This window comes from Coccinella septempunctata, chromosome 4, assembly GCF_907165205.1.
Source record: "Coccinella septempunctata chromosome 4, icCocSept1.1, whole genome shotgun sequence".
NCBI lineage: Eukaryota > Metazoa > Arthropoda > Insecta > Coleoptera > Coccinellidae > Coccinella > Coccinella septempunctata.
In genome coordinates, this window is record NC_058192.1 from 35,674,813 (window position 1) to 35,691,302 (window position 16,490).

At 40.5% G+C, this 16,490-nt stretch overlaps 1 protein-coding gene across 3 annotated transcripts in view; it reads right to left on the bottom strand.

Annotated features, from left to right (window-relative positions):
* LOC123311559 (YTH domain-containing family protein 2) overlaps positions 1-16,490 on the bottom strand; it is a 201,279-nt gene that overhangs the window by 6,377 nt on the left and 178,412 nt on the right. The window lies entirely within an intron of this gene.

The window sequence follows — 16,490 nt, forward strand, 5'->3', positions numbered from 1 at the left end:
AAATAGTGATGAGTGAGTGCTAGTTTCAATGATGCGCCATGATGAAGTGAAAAATTCTCATGTCCATCAGATTTTATGTTCTATACTGTTCCTTATGAGATTCTTATTGTTATGTTATGATACATTGTATTGTCTCATGTTCATTTTATGTTGAATGTTTTCCAAAGCACTTGAAATTCCATGATAAGTTTTCGGTACTTTAAATACGAATATGTAAAATTGACAAGTAAGGCCCAGACGGGATGTCGCTAGTGCCCCTAACTCTGTGCAATTGAGAAGTAAGGTCCGGACGGGAGTCCCTAGTTGAGGCTAACCTCTGTTCAATTTCACAGTTGTGATATTGACAAGTAAGGCCTAGACGGGAGGTCGCTAGTGAGGCTAACTTCTGTGCAATTGACAAGTAAGGTCCGGACGGGAGTCCCTAGTAGAGGCTAACTTCTGTGTAATTTTATAGTAGTGATATTGACAAGTAAGGCCCAGACGGGATGTCGCTAGTGAGGCTAACTCTGTGCAATTGAGAAGTAAGGTCCGGACGGGAGTCCCTAGTTGAGGCTAACCTCTGTGCAATTTCACAGTTGTGATATTGACAAGTAAGGCCTAGACGGGAGGTCGCTAGTGAGGCTAACTTCTGTGCAATTGACAAGTAAGGCCCGGACGGGAGTCCCTAGTAGAGGCTAACTTATGTGCAATGTCACAAACCTAATTTAACAGTGTATATTTTGTAAATGACAATTTTATCAACTTTTGAAATTCCAAGTGTTTTGCTGACCTGATCTGTAAACAGTAAGCGGTGGTGGTTTTTTTCTCGCTTGGCTCTTTTTTCCACCTATAATAATGCCGCAGCGCGAGCCAGCGCATCAAACAGAGCCATGTACACAAAGATTCAACTGTTTTATGTTTACAAGCACCCTTTAACAATGTTGTTTGATATTAAGATATTGTTTATGCCTAGTAAGTGAAACGAGGACGTTTCAGTGGTCAGTATGGCCGTGTTAGCAAATGTTAATTTGACCCCCCTTAAAATATACTGATAATGTCCGACGACGAATGTCGAAGGAAGAATAAGAGTATAGAACCTATGCTCTGTGAACTCTGTGCTCCAATGTTACCTGCTCTCTCTTTGGCACAGGCCGAATAGACAATTACTTGAACTATCTTGTCGGGCGATACGCTTTGTACCTGACCCTGTGTTAGAGCACCTCCTCGTGCTAGATAACTGACCGCCATCTTACTTTGTGAATAAAAAGTACCAACCACGTGTTTTATTAATTCTAACATATATATATTTACATCCCGGCATCTATAGGTCCTCACCATATGATCCAGCAATAGGTCCTCTACCAGAACCCATGAATATATATCAGATTTCTCTGCGTATATTGGTTATTTGGCAAGGTTCGAATGCGAATCCGCCTCAATACTGGTCAAGAAAAAAAAAATTTTCTTCTCATTCTACTATGTTTGGGTCCTCCCACGAAAATGTTCACTTTGGCTCCTCCATGTGTATATATTTTTATCCATTTTACGATCCTTCAGTCTTCCGCTGTATATAGAATATCCAAAATGTGGTGGATAGTTCTTCCGATGTATAATTTTCTTTTCATTTCACAGTGGAACTGTCCTCCGACAGTGTTGCCGGAATTAATGATCATAAAATTGACGGTTTTTATTATTCGATTCGTTTCTCCAGTAGTTTTGTCTGTAGTGAATCATCACGTGTTGTGGTAACAAGAATATTTCGAATGAAAGGGTGTACAACTCTCGACTTTTTAATACAGAGGATTGGCCATATGATACATCATTTGAAAGCTCATTCTTTCAACTTTTCATAATTTGCAGCTTTTTGTACAATTGAATTGAATTTTAATAATCAATGGTTTTTCATCATATCCCCTAAGAATATTTCCTGATTCGTGCTCTTGCATGAATCTTTTCTCAAAGATGTCATATTTTTCGATTCTGTTTATTATTCAGTTTTTTGAGTTACTTGAATCAGCAAATATTTGCTTGCGAAAATGTCAGAAAGTCTTTAGGTCAGGAAAATCAACAGAAAGTTCAACTTCAGTTTGAAACAGCTACTATGTGAATTAGTTTTCCAAAAGGACGTTGCCATAAGAATCACAAGTTAGAAAATTAATTCATTGAAAACTATAACTAATTATTGAAAACTATTAGTTTCACAAATGTTCGAATGTTCGTTGAAGAACATTTTGTAACATCGCTGGGGTCATTTGTTGACATTCGTTGACAATACGATGACGTAATTCTTCTGAGAATTCGGGCTGAGTAGAATGAATTCTATTTTGTATATGAACCCGCAACAAACAAAAAAAAAATCGAGTGGTGAAAGGTCAGACGATCGTGAGGGTCATTCTGAAGATCCTCTTCTTCCAATCCAACGATTTGGAAATCTATTGTTGAGTAACCCCATTCTGCTGAAATACCAACTCATCTTCTGAATATTGCTCATTTTTCTCGATAATGTCAGTCAACATACTCGTATTGAATCAATGTGGTTTTGAACGTATCTCCATTCAGATTTCCTGGTAAGAAAAAAGGGCCACTTATGCGATCATCAAAGATTCCAGCCGAAACATTCAGTTTTTCTTGGTGAAGTGTATGAATTTACAAAGTTAATTTGGGATTTGGGATCACCCAACGAAATTTAGATCATTGGTCAATCGCTCACTCATCACTTCACATGGTCCGAGAGCTGGCAACAAAAATGGTCCAGAGTTTTGTAATGTTTTTGTAATTAAATATTATTTAGTTTTGGGAGTGTACATGAGTCAGCACCCACTCGCAAGGTCAGGTAGTGGAACACCTGGCGGCAAAGCGCTTTGATGTGGGTATGAAAAATTACAACATGTTCTGAAAATGTTTTATAATAATTGAAAATTTTCAGAAAACTACTATATAGTGCAGAAAAGATGGAGAAAGTGGTCAGACTGCATTTTTGTGTAATACGGCGGGTTAGCATCCCTCATAAGTTGTCGCCGAGGTTGTCGTCATAACGATGTCAGTGAAAGAGTTTTGTAATGGCTGAAAATGATTTTACTGTTTAATTATCATATATTATTTGAGAATAGAAGAGTCAGATGAATAGAACAGAGGCAGTCAGCATACGCTCAAATTTTTTTTTTTTGGTGAGGCAGGGGGAAAATCTGCGAATCAGACGAACCATCCTCTCCTGAGGGGGAACAAGTGTGGGGTTTCTCACTCTCTTGAGCTCGAGACCCACTAAAAACCCTTAACTGCTTCTTCATAGGTTCCGGGCATTTTGCCTGTTAACCAGTTGACTCTTATGGTTTCTGGACTCTCACACGATCATAGTCGTGTTGATAGTTGTATGCTGCCTATAGCTTTTATAGGTTAAGCTCTTCTTTGGTTACATTTAAATCCTTAACTGATCTCTCGGTCTTCGGTGGTTGGTTCTTGACCTTCTAGCTTCTTCCGTTGGATCGTAGTTCCTCATTTGGATGTTGTTTGGCTTTGTCGAATATCCTTTCCGCCTTTCTCTTCATAAATTCTGTAATTGGTTCCCATTCCAAGTCCTTGTAGATTTGTTTGTTCCTAACAAACCAGGGTACATCCATCGCCATTCTAAGGAATACAGGCCTCAGTGGCCTGTATTCTCTTGATGTGGGTCTTGGCTGCGAAGCCCCATGCCGCCGATCCATAAGTGAGTTGTGGTCGCGCGATAGTTTTAATCATCGTCAACTTGATGTTCTTATTCATATGACTTCTTCTGCCTCTGAGTGGATAAAGTTTACTCATTGCGGCTTTTGTTTTATCAACAGCACATTTGATGTGGTTTTTCCATGTAAGTCCTCTGTCAAGCGTCACTCCTAGGAATGTTGCTTCATTTTTCCATTCAACCTCTTCTCCATCAACTTCAAGGTTTTCTTCCATCCTCAATCTTCTCTTTTGCAGTAATATTGCTTGAGTCTTTCTTCCATTGATTTGGATTTTCCATTTGATGCACCATTTGAGTAATTCATCTATGGCTTCCTGCAGTCTCTGGTGCATGATTTCTGGGCGTCGATGTCTGAACGCTTTTCCCGTGTCATCTGCGTGCAAGGTGAGCATATTTCTAGCATTCTTCGGGATATCATAAACGTATATTACGTCAAGCAGAGGTCCAAGTACCGATCCTTGAGGCACTCCCGCTTCCAATTGTCTGGTTTGAGAGGCTGCTCCATCTATATTCACATAAAAGTTTCTATTCCTCAGATAGTTCCTTATAATCTTGCGTAGCTTGGTCGAATATCCTGCTTTTTTCATCTTGTAGATAAGGCCTTCGTGCCATACTCTATCAAAAGCTCTCTCGATATCCATCAGAACTAATCCTGTGGCCTGTTTGGTCTGCATATTCCTTTGGTGACGTATTCTATGAGCCGTAGCAATTGGAGTTCAGTAGAATGTTCTCGTCGAAATCCAAATTGTTCGGGTAGAATTATCTTCAACATTTCTGTTTCCTCATTCAGCCTTTTAGCGATAACCCTCTCGACGATTTTCCCTAGTGCTGATAGTAGGCTGATGGGTCTATAATTTTGAGGAAATTTCCGTTCCTTTCCAGGCTTGTTGAAAACTATCATTTGTACAGTTTTCCATCTCTTTGGGTAGTATTCGGTTCTCATCACTCCATTTGTAATATTCGTCAAGGCTGCTATTCCTTTTCTAGGCAATTTCTTCAACATATAATTCGTTATCCTATCTTCTCCCGGCGCTTTCCTATTCTTCAATTTCATTATGATCTCTTTGATCTCTGTTGGTGAAGCCGGTTTTGGAATGATTTCGGTTTCCGGTGGTTCCATCATCAGTTCTTTGTTTGCCTCCACTTCTTCTTCTAGATCTTCATTGTCATAATCATTTCTGTAGTTTATTCTGGCTTCTCTCTCAATTGAGTCGGCGCAAGTCCTTCGGCTTTTTCAAGTCTCGTATATACCATTCCGTTAGCTCCATGCAGTGAAGGTATAACTGTCCGTTCTCGTCGTAAGCATTTTTGCATTTTCCAAGCTGAGTGATCTATTGAATTCAGTTCACTTAATCTCTGGTGCCATCTGTTATTACGCAGTTCTGTTAAAGCATTTTTCAATATCTGACTATGCTTGGTCAGTTTCTTCTTGTGTTCTTCTCTTTTTGTTGTTCTGTAGATTTTTCTGAGTCTTCTGTTCTTTTTTATAAGTTCCTTTGTATCCCTTAGCGTATCTCCATGTGAATGTTTCCGAATTGGTTTCCCTATTCTCTTGGTGCTTTGTTCATAGGCTTCTTTCATTTGATTTTCCAATTTTTCTACTGCTACATCTAATTCATCCTGGGTGTTGATTTGGGGAATTTCCGTGATTTTCTCCTGAAGTAAATTCTTATATTTCTCCCAGTCTGTGCGATCCTTGGTTTGTGCCTCTTCTTCGTTTCTTGGACCATGTCCCACTATGAATTCTATGGGATTGTGGTCTGAAGTTCCGTCTTCTATTGTATCAATGCTGATTTCTTTAATGATGTCTTTCATTACGACAATGTCCAGTACATCGGTTAGTCCATTTACTCTTGGTATGTAGGTCGGTATATTAGGTCCTATCACAACTGCATTAAGTTTTTCAGCATAAATCTTTAGTCTTCTCCCGTTGGTATTTTCCACCCTACTGTTCCATTCCTGCGATTTGCAGTTAAGATCACCAATTATGATCTACGCTCAAAATGCGGATATTGAAATTGTTTATACAGCAATGCGCGTCGCTGACAGGTGTCTACCTACCTACCTACCTGAATTTGCTAGTGGTTTGTGACTCATGTACCAACACCCTCAACAGTCAACACTACATCACTACATCATATTCAATTGTGAGCCATTACAAAACTCTTGCCGATTTTACATCTAACAGAATGTAAGATGAGAGGGAAGGATGCGTTTTAAAGCCTCTCCACTCAAATGCCAACCCTACCTACTCGCAGTTTTTACAAACGAGCCTCTGGCGACCGAACACGAGCGGTATAACATCGAAAGGTCGAGCAGTTCAAATACTTGGGAAGCTTCATTAACACTCTAGGGCTAAACTGAACACAGAAATACACAACTGTATTTCGGCCTCACGGATATTTTCGAAACTAAAGGACAGAGTGTTTCAAAATCACGACCTCAATCTGAAGACTAAAACAGCTGTTTAGTGGTCCTCCCAACGCTTCTTTACGGAAGCGAAATCTGGAGGCTCAACAGGCTACATACTAAATAGCTTGCACAAACAAAACAACGTCATCTGAGACATTATGCATATGCATTATGCACATAGTTCCATAAAGTTTCAAATGCAGAAGTCTTGCAGCGCGCAAGTTGTATAACTATTGTGACTCAAGTAACGAGGTCCCGACTCAGATGGAGTGGCCACATTCTGAGGATGCAAGACACAAGACTCCACAAAAAAGCTCTGTGTGGCGAATTCACAGAGAGAGCTCGGAAAACAGGAGGCCAATAAAAGCGGTTTAAGGATATACTGCATCAATCCTTAAAATCAGTTAATGCCAATCATAACTGGGAACAACTAGCGTTAGACAGATCACAGTGGAGGTCTCCGGTCCATAGTTATAATGAGAAATACAGCGGTGGCCAGATCTGGTCAGTGGTTATCCATGCCCGCAGTGTGGAAGGATCTGTGGGTCACGGGTGGGTTTTTTCAGTCACAGGAGGGCACACAGTCGCAAGTAGCCCTAAGGAATTGTTGGTTGGATCGCACCGACAGTTTTTTTTTTGGAGTCTTTTTGTAGATATATTCTTGGTAACGGGATACAGCAATAAATGAATAAATGAACAGAATTCCAGATGCCACGGCGGTCAAAATCATCTGCAGGGTATGTACAAGATGGAATTTGTACGGGTGGAATTTATGGCGCTTCGAAATGTTCAAAATGCTACGCTGAGAACCAGATTCTGTTACAAGTTGCCTCGTACTCGATCTTGGATTGAGAGCTACCGGACCAAGAACTGTCACATTCACCCCTTCATTCATTTTACATTTCGCTTTTTACTACACACTGAACCAGTTTATCGGAACTTTGCCATGAACTCGAATACGTACTTTCGATTTACATTTCGATCCAAATGAAGCTGATTGAATAGTTCAGCCGTTCTCTTAGCTTAGCACATCGGTTATTTTCGAAAGAAGTGAAAAAATTTCCAACCTCTCTGTAATCGTGTAAACCATGATTTCGACTCAACGCAGGATAAACAATTTAACTAATCGACGAAAGAAATTAAGTTAAATGAAAATCGTGGTTTCATTGTTATTTGATTGCAATTAACGGCTGGAGGACACAAGAATAATCTTTATTAGATATAACAAAAAAGGAATTATCAACAGTTCTATTCCTAACACGAGGTAAATCAATAAGTGCCGATATTTGTAGCAGGAAATGAAAACTCTTCGCCTATAAATGTCGAAGTTACAGAAAAAAGTACCAAAATAAAAGAATATGACATCTTTGAGAAAAATTTATGCAAGATCACGAATCAGGAAATATTCTTAGGTGATTCGAGGAAAAACTATTAATTATTAAATTTTATTAAATAATTTTTCATATGAGAAAGCTTTAGTGATGTGCTTACAAATGATGTATCACATGGCCAATTTTTCCCTATTGAAAATTCGAGAGGGATAACCACCCCGCTTAGGAGATGACTGTTTCACTTCTTAAATGTCTAAGAACCCATAGTTCAAAAATAAATTTTTTTTCACAATTTTAAGAAAATATTCTGTAATAATATGAACATCCATTAATTAGTCAAATTCAATCCGATTTTCGAAAAAAGTATTATACAAAAATAGAAATCTGACTTCATAAGCTTTCATAATATGAGGTATCACACAACATTTCTTCCCTATTAAAAATTTGAGGGATGCAGCTGCCACGTTCAAGGGAAGGCTATTTTACTAATAAATACTCATGAAACAAAAAGTGTCCCCCTTCAAACAAAAATCTCCGTTTTCAACGAATGTGACCAATTCGCCACATTCTGTTTCGTTTTCAAATGGCCCTCCTGTAAGTTCACCGTGACTTATCCCCTTACACTTGCAAACAAGATATTGAAAACAGAAACTAATGAAATAATCCAACATCTACACAAAGCGTAATGTACGATTCCCGAATGAATACAGTGTTGCCGAAAACACGGAAGACCAAAGAACGGTGTACTAAAAAATTTTGTATAATCGAGGAGGACCAATCCTATGTAGAACGCTCAAAAATATACAACTCAATATACGCGTGAAAGCGCCCTCCTGGTCCAACGCGACAACTGCCGCAACTAAAGTATTCAAAATCGACAAAAATCAGCTCTAAGTCGTCCCGCTGAAATTTTGCCAGGTGGTTGCCTATGCTATGAGGAACCATTTAACACGCGATGTGTTAGGTCCTCCGTATACGGAGGACTTATCGCAGCCGGAGGACCAATACCATGAAATCGGGCTATTAGAAGAGGACCTATTAACCGCAGGATAAATATATATATATATATATATATATATATATATATATATATATATATATATATATATATATATATATATATATATGCCATTGTTGCGAAGACCATCAAATGAAAGAAGAAGACAAGACTCTGCTGACATACAAAACAATGACATGATTGACAAGACAATACACAACAGACGAAACCAAAACGGTGATGAAAACATATAGTGGGATATTTAAACAATCATGATTTTATTATATTAATTTTTTGTTGTTTTTAGATGTAATGTATACTGAAGAAGGCATACGCCGAAACTTTTATGCAAAATAAATGAACAATACAAAAGCAATCCTAACCTATGAATGAATGATTTTTTTTTTTTTTTAATTTCACACAGTTGTGGGATTCACCAGGTTACCCGGACCCGTGAGCCAAGGGCAACCTTCCTAGTCACTAATAAGGATATATAACCTGTCGGATTATGCCAACCGTTCCCAGTATTACGGCCTTCTGCATCCATGCTATGGTGTTTGGAGGCAGGTTAAGTTCTTCTATATGTGCGGAACTTTTTCGGTGGACCAGCCCATTGGCGCTTATGATCAAGGGAAGTATTGTGACCGACTTTAACTTCCACCTGTCTCTGATCTGACGAGCGAGGACGTTATATTTGGTGATCTTCTCCCCATATGCCTTCGACAAGTTGTTATCCAGGGGCACCGAAAAATCGATGATATGTGCGGTTTTCTTGGTCTTATTCCACACCACCATGTCCGGCCTGTTGTGCTCCGCACCCCTGTCAGTCACCACGGTCAGATCCCAGTAGATCTTCGTTTGGTCATTCTCTAGTACCGCCTGTGGGCTATACAAGTGATGAGGGGTGAAGTGCGGTAGTAGTTGGTGCACTACCTTCCCCATATCGTTATGCCGGGCCAGGTATTTTGTACCAGCTATTTGTGAGCATCCTGAAGAGAGATGCTGAATTGTTTCTTCAGCAATGTTGTAGAGGCGGCATTTAGTTGTTTCAACCTGCAATTTCATGATGTGTTTCGCGTACACTCTAGTTGGCACCACCTGGTCATGAATCGCCATTAATGTTCCTTCGGTTTGTGGGTATAAATAGCCTTGCATGAGGTTAGTATGTGATTTTGTTCTGTCCACTTCTTCCTGTTGCAGGCTGGCATAGAATCTGCCGTGAAGTGATTTAGACTGCCAGCTCTGTTTGAGCCTTTCTAACCTATTTTCCATTTCAGGTTCTACCGGTGGCGATGTTCCTGCTCTATTGGATGTTTGCTGGTAAGTAGTCACCCATTGGTGTACCGGGTTATTTCTCTTGCGAAAATAGTCTATAATAATGAAGAAAGTGATCACGCCTAAACAGGGAGGCAATGAATAAAATAATGAGGATAAATTCAGATGCATACCACCCGACGATATGAATATCGACAAGTGTTACGATCTGAATTGAGCTAGCCAGTTTGTCATCGTCAAGGCCCCCAAATGGAGTACGCTCCACCGAAGAAAAGCAGATGCTGACCATGGTTTCGGCCTCATTTGGCCTCATCAGAGCAACATAGCATTTTTCCACGGTGGAGAACGTTTGGAATTGATGGAACTTTATTCAATGTTGTTATGTTCTAGTGGGTATTATTTATTTACCCACAGCGCCATCCAACATGAAACGGTATCCGATTGAATCCCCCCCAGATAGAAACCAACCCTTGTCGATATTCATATCGTCGGGTGGTATGCATCTGAATTTATCCTCATTATTTTATTCATTGCCTCCCTGTTTAGGCGTGATCACTTTCTTCATTATTGTATCGCCGGCATCGTACTCTGTCGAGAACCGAGCGCGTCTCAGACTTCCCATCATACGTCCGACGTTCGCAAGGCGAACCGGCGTACTGAATTAGGGAAAATATGGGACATATGCTATTGTCTTCGTCTTGGTTTCTATCTGGGGGGATTCAATCGGATACCGTTTCATGTTGGATGGCGCTGTGGGTAAATAAATAATACCCACTAGAACATAACAACATTGAATAAAGTTCCATCAATTCCAAACGTTCTCCACCGTGGAAAAATGCTATGTTGCTCTGATGAGGCCAAATGAGGCCGAAACCATGGTCAGCATCTGCTTTTCTTCGGTGGAGCGTACTCCATTTGGGGGCCTTGACGATGACAAACTGGCTAGCTCAATTCAGATCGTAACACTTGTCGATATTCATATCGTCGGGTGGTATGCATCTGAATTTATCCTCATTATAGTCTATAATGTTCTTCTCTTCTCTCTGACAGGTATCTTCAAGACTGCTCAATCCACGTCCACCCGTTCTTCGAGGTAGGTATATTCTTTCCACGGCTGAATTAGGGTGGAGCAAGCCATGTTTGGTGAGTGTTGTTCTAATCTTTTGGTCAATTCTTTGTAAATCTGTTTTTGACCATGACGGAACACCAGCGGTATAAGTGAATGCTGGTACGGCCCACATGTTGATTGCCGTTATAATGTTCTTTGCCGACAGCTGTGTCCCGAGTATTTTCCGCGTTCTTCTGAGGAGTTCACTTTCGTTTTCACGTTTATTTTCTTGCTGACGTATTTCATAAGTTTGTTGGATGCCCAAGTATTTGTAGCTGTCCTCAACTCCTAAACTTCTTATTTCCCGACCATCTCCCAGTTTGATGTTTTGTTGTCTAACCAGCTTTCCTCTCTTGACTTCCACAACTGCACATTTCTCCAACCCCAACGACATACCGATATCGCCGCTAAACTTCCTTACCAGCTCTAGTTCTCCCTCCAACTGTTTTCGTCCTCTGGCGAAGAGCTTTAAGTCGTCCACGTAGAACAAATGTGAAAGGACAGTGTTACTATCAATGGCGTAACCGTATGCTGATCTGTTCAGCATACTACTGATGGGGTTCATGGCTGCACAGAACCACGAGGGACTGAAGCTGTCACCCTGAAAAATCCCTCTTGCTATCCTGATCTCACCAGTTTGGTAGGACAAGGTTCCGTGTTTAACTGTCAGCTTTGTGCGCCACGTGGTCATAAGTTGTTTCAGTAGTTGGATTGCTCGAGGGTTGATCTTATATATCTGAAGCACTTGGAGTAGCCAGGTGTGAGGGACGGAATCGAAAGTCTTGCGATAGTCTATCCAAGCCATGGATAGGTTTTTCAACCTTTTCCTTGCCTGTTTCGTGATCGCATTGTCTATAACAAGGAGTTCCTTAGCTCCCCTGCCGTTTTTGTTGCAGCCATTCTGTTCCCAGGCTAGTAGTTTGTTGTTCTTTAAGTGTGTGACTATTTTGAAACCTATTGTAGATGTTAAAATCTTGTACGCTGATGGAAGACACGTGATTGGTCTGTAGTTCTTGGGGTCAGACAATTTTTCTGTTTTGGGAAGCATGCAGGTCGCACCTTGGGTGAAATATTTTGGGATGCTCTCCGGACTTTGCAGCGACTCTTGAAAAAGTCTGGCCAACACTTTATGTGTTGACTTGAGAGACTTCCACCAATAGTTATGTATGTTGTCAACGCCCGGGGTGGTCCAGTTTTTCATTCTGCGGATAGTGTTATTGACGTCTTCTGTAGTTATTGTTATTGGTGCCATTTCTTCTAGATCAGTTTGTTCTTAGATTAGAGTTTTTATCCACGGTGCATCCTTGTTGTGCACTTCGCTTCGTGACCATATATTCGACCAGTATTCTTGCATCTCTGTTGGTTTCGGAGGGATATCTTCGGGATGTTTTTGTGGTTCATCGAGGCTCCTGAAGAACTCTTTCTGGTTATTCGTGAAAAGGTTATTTTCCCGGTGTCTCTGAGTTCTCTTATGGTATCTACGCATTCGGCACCCCAAAGCTGCGATCTTCTGCTTCATGGTCTCCATGTGTACTTTCAGGTGTTGGTGGTATTTGTTATCACTTTTATTCAGTTTTCTCCTATCTACGTACTTCTGTACTTTCTTCTCAAGTTTTTTGGATGGTTTCTTGGTGTTCAGGTAGCTGTGTATTCTCGTCGGATGTTTGTGATCTTTTTTTCGACTCTCTCCTCCCATGGGGGCTTGTTGTTTCGTTGTTGGTGCGTTATTTTGGGGTTCGTCGTCTTCGTTGGTTGGATCACGTTGGCTACGGTGGCTGCACAGTATACCTTGTGGCACAAGTCTTCCAAGTTAGTCGAGTTGCTGAATGTTCTGTCAAGGGCTTCATCAATGGCTTTCATCATTGTGGTGGTATCTTTACTGTTGGTCAGTTTGGTTATTCTGGGTCGTCTAGTTATCTCAACTCCATTCCATTCAAGGTCAGCTGCCTGGAACATAGTGAGTATCTCCAGGGTTGTCTCATCATCTTCGATTCGTTCGTGCTGTGGTTGTATATTGGTTCCTTCCTGTTGTGTGTTACTTTCTTGCTGTTGTTGTGAGCTGTTTTGATGTTTTTGTGAGCTGTCTTGTTGTTGTAGGTTCAGGCTTCTTCGGTGGATGCTCCTTCTTATGTTGTTGATTGCTTTGACTGGTGATTTTCTGATCGATTCCGCCTTTATCATCTCGAGTTCGTCTGGGGAGAGAAGCTTTCTCGTCTTTATGTTCTTGACCTGTGCGACCAAATGTTTGCCGGTAAATTTTTTGTCTGGGTAGTTTTCTGTCCAGAGTTCCACCAGTTTCTCCGCGTACTTTTTTGCTTGTGTTTCTCCTTCGGTAACTTTGTAATATGCATTGATAAGACTTAAGTTCATTGTTCTAGTCCAATGCTGCCTACGTGCACGGGTTGAAGCGGGATTGTTTTGTGTAGGCTCTATTGAACCTCTACTCGACACATCCAAGCTGTTACCCTGTGTGGATGTCCTCGACGTACTTGGCCTTGTGGTTCCATTTCGCAAAGAGGCGCCACTCGCTCCACCTACATCTGCTAGGGGTTGTATAATGATATATATATATATATATATATATATATATATATATAGGGAGAAATATTTGGGAACCTGGCAATTGTCGTTTGGGCAATTAGTAGTTAGTCGTCATTTACATCTATATTTCGAAACTGATTGCGTTTCTTCTTCAGGATGCTAAAATAACATAATAAACGTGGTTACAAAACATACAAAATAAACATTAAAACTTACATCCGACAAGTGTACTATAAAACTAACAAGGAGAGCATCAGGAAGTTATACGATCACATTTAAAACATTATTTTTCTCTGCTTAACAATGAAACAGAAACGAGCTGGTGTGGAGTCAAATCACTTCTTATAGGTTACTGTCACAAAATAAGGTGAAACACAGAAAAGTAACAAGATCAAGTAATGACATCCACTGTATTGTTATCGTCACGACATCGGTCTAGGGATAACAGGTAACTATACACAACACTCAGATTCTTCAGGTCAGTCTTTTTATTAATATTATTTGTGTTCTCGTTGATGAAACACATTTCTAGAAAAGTTCTTTTGTTGTAATTTGAACTTGTGCTTAGTATTTCGACGTCATCATATAGGAAAGTATGGCCAAGTAAGGACGAGTGGCTTGCCAATGCACACCTTTCCGGTCGCAGTCTAGCATCACTCCTGTGGAGGGCGATGCGTTTTCTTAGGCATTGGGCTGTTTGGCCAATATACACCGAGTTACAACCTCCACATGGGATACGGTATATGACGTCGGATCTGGACATGGTTGGTACTTTGTCTTTGATCTTGCTGAAAATGTTCTTCACAGTTAGGGGGTTGTATCTGGCGATCCTTATATTCTCTATCTCATTCAATATGTTGGTCAATTTTCCTGTCAAAGACGGGACGAAGGGCAGGGATACATATTTGAGTTGTTGGCCCTGAGTTGCCAGTGTCGTTGTTTCCTCCAGTGGTCCTCTTCTTGCTGGGTCAGGGGTTAGAGAATGGAGACATCTCTCTAAAAATACCCTGGGATAGCCGTTTTCTTCGAAGATGTTGAGTAACCTTTTTTCTGAAGTTTTCAGGAAATCTGGGTGGCAGATATTTTTAATTCTGCTGAACATTCCCTTTATAAGGTTGGTTTTAGTGGCCCAAGAGTGGTTGGATCTATAATGAATGTAGCGACCCGAGGCAGTAGGTTTCTGGTACCAATCAAGTTTTATTTGGTTGCCTGTACATCTTACGACTCTCGTGTCCAAAAACGGAACACTGTTTTCGGTTTCTTCTTCCACCGTGAACTTTATGTGCGGATCGAAGCTGTTGAAAATTGTCAAAGTTTCAGCAGTTTTATCTTCAGGAATAGAAAACAGAAGATCATCAACATATTGGCAGGCTATTGGTAAGTAGAAGGGCAGCAGGGGAATGCAGAATTTCAGGAGTACCGACATAATGATCTGGGCCAGAATAGCACTAATCCTATTTCCCATTACACAACCAAAAATCTGAGAGAAGAAGGTGCCATCGAATACAAAGTAATTAGAGTCAAATAGAAATTTAATGATTGATATAAATAGGGACATTTCTATGGTTGTGACCTGCGATATTCTGTTCCATTCCGACTGGATGATTCGCACAATCAGCTCTAATGAGATGTTAGTGAATAAACTGACAGCATCCAAGGAAACAAGCTTGTAACCTTGAGGTAATATGAGGTTGTTAACCTTCCTGCTGAATTGGAAAGAGTCAGCTATAGCATATGTGGAGAAGTCTGAAAACGCTTCTGTGAGAATGTGCGACATAAATCTACTGAGTTCCGCCGTAGCTGAACCAATGGTGGATACGATGGGTCTCAATGGAGTGTCGGTTTTGTGGATTTTGGGAAGTCCATATATTCTTGGTGGAATCGCCTTGTATGTAGTCAGTTGCCTGGCGGTGGCCGTGTCGATAAAACCCCCATCTTTCAATTGTTTAACAATCTTGTTGTTCTTGTTTTGGACATCGTTTGTGGGATCTTTTGTCAATTGTGTGTAGGTTGATGTGTCCTGTAAAAGCATATTCATCTTATGCTTGTATTGTTCAGCGGAGAGAACCACTGTAACATTGCCTTTGTCGGCAGATGTAATTATTAAATCATTGTGTGCTCTGACATATTTCCTTGCATTCGTGAAAAGATGATGTTCGAAACTGTGGGACTCTTGATGGGTGTGTACGAAGTTTGTGATGGCATTAGTACATTTTGCCCTTAAGACGTTTTGTATGGGGGTGGGAGCCAACTCGATGATGTTTTCCACGTCCGCCACGATATTCTTGATGGGTAAGTCTTTAATTGGGAGGGGTGCTACGGCAAATTTAGGTCCCAAACTCAAAATGACTTTAACGTCAGCAGGGATTTGTGTGGTTGTCAGGTTGCGGAGCCATCCATCCTTGATCCTTATGGATTGAATTTTTTCCCAGACACATTGTACAGAATATTAAATGTTTGACCAACCTGTTGTCGGAAGACGCAGATAACAACAGAAAGGTCAGTCTTTTTAACAACAAAATATCGACCAAAATTTTAAACATGGAAATTTCCTTTACTATTAAGAAAATTCGTAACCTTTCTTCCACACTTGAACAGCTAAAAACCAAACTAACCGGACTGATTCCAGTTGGGATTTTTGAACAATTTCAGTATACACAGAACAGATCATATGGGACTGTATTCTCGACCAACAAAAACCTCCTCAATAACAAATTTATGGATCTCAAGAAACGGAAAATTCAATCCATAAGGATCAAGGATGGATGGCTCCGCAACCTGACAACCACACAAATCCCTGCTGACGTTAAAGTCATTTTGAGTTTGGGACCTAAATTTGCCGTAGCACCCCTCCCAATTAAAGACTTAACCATCAAGAATATCGTGGCGGACGTGGAAAACATCATCGAGTTGGCTCCCACCCCCATACAAAACGTCTTAAGGGCAAAATGTACTAATGCCATCACAAACTTCGTACACACCCATCAAGAGTCCCACAGTTTCGAACATCATCTTTTCACGAATGCAAGGAAATATGTCAGAGCACACAATGATTTAATAATTACATCTGCCGACAAAGGCAATGTTACAGTGGTTCTCTCCGCTGAACAATACAAGCATAAGATGAAT